General features: G+C 30.5%; 1 long non-coding RNA gene across 1 annotated transcript; it reads left to right on the plus strand.

Annotated features, from left to right (window-relative positions):
• The first annotated feature begins 385 nt into the window (after positions 1 to 385).
• Positions 386 to 837, plus strand: LOC124897139. Its single transcript, XR_007053781.1, has 2 exons — positions 386 to 480; positions 700 to 837. It is a non-coding gene; the product is annotated as an uncharacterized LOC124897139 (long non-coding RNA).
• The last annotated feature ends 555 nt before the right edge of the window (positions 838 to 1,392 follow it).

Raw genomic sequence — 1,392 nt, forward strand, 5'->3', positions numbered from 1 at the left:
TCAGGTATGGCAAGAGTTTAATGATATCCGTGGCCTAGTGTCTTCCAGGTTTGACCAGATAAATGCAATCAATGAAAATCAGGTACAACATATATACATTTACAGCATATGTATTTTTTTTACAACTAAGTTGTTATATACTATTTTTTTTATTTATATTTTCATGTTTTAAACACGAAGAAACAAGCAAAAGGCAGCGAATCTGATCATCCAGCCTCGGATGAAAATGTTAACAGTACATCACCCCATCAAGCGACTACAAAATTTATTCATGAGTTTAATAAGAATCCTGAAGTCACATTGGTAAGTAAATTTCGTACATTTATATTCAATTAATTTTATATATACAATTCTAATTTATCATTATAAAAAATAATATTAAAATAGGTTGCCGAAGAGATGGCAGGATATCAAAGCAACAGTATGAATGATGTGTATAATGAGATTGATGGGTACAATGAGGATAATGACATTGTTCTGGTAGAGATTTTTTTTTTATTTTTTTTGATTAGGTATAGTTATAATGATTAAAAAAACTTATTTTAATTTTTTATTGTTTCATTTTTTAAAGGAAAAAACTGATATAGATGTTCATGAAGCAAAAGATGTTTGTGTCGCTCCGGTATGCTGAATACATATTGGTTAGTTTTTTAGTTCTTCATAAATATTATTTTATTTAATTTGTATAAACATGTGTAGATCACAAAATCAGTTGACGAAAGTATTGGTGAAGCACAAATATCAGAATCTCAACTCACATTTTCAGATGACGTCCTTAGAAGCATTGATCTTGACTCCATAACAAAAGCCAATGTTGAAGTTGAAGATGAGTTCAAGGTATCTACAATACATGCATTGATTGCTATTTTTAATTTGTTGAAAAATGCAATCTAACTTGATCTTTATAAAATTTATACAGAACAAAGAAGGTGCGATTGAGATGAATATAAATACACCAGCGAGAAATGAGTCAGAGGTTAATGATGTGGATAATTCAAAGTTAGATCAGCAATATAAGAGTGCAGTCCACATTCCTGCGGGAGTAAATGTTGAAAGCAATGCTGATCAACATTTGTCTGACTCTTAGAATACTCTTCCGGATGAGCTTCTTCCCAGTATTAATGCGTATGTCAATCTTGAACGAAGTATAATTGTACATCCATCGGCAAATCAAGCACAACAAATGCCAATGCATGTTTCAAGGATTAGGTGACCATCTAGATACAATGAGTCACCATTCACAATGAAATTTGGTTCAGCAGATGGTTAGTACTCTTAACATAATTTATTTAGTTAACAAATTTGCTTACTTTATATTTTTTTCCTAATGGATAGTGAAGTATGAATTTGGTTTTTGCGTTTCAGTTGTATTTTTGGAACAATAGTAAATGT

This window comes from Capsicum annuum, chromosome 3 (genome assembly GCF_002878395.1).
Source record: "Capsicum annuum cultivar UCD-10X-F1 chromosome 3, UCD10Xv1.1, whole genome shotgun sequence".
Classification (NCBI taxonomy): Eukaryota; Viridiplantae; Streptophyta; class Magnoliopsida; order Solanales; family Solanaceae; genus Capsicum; species Capsicum annuum.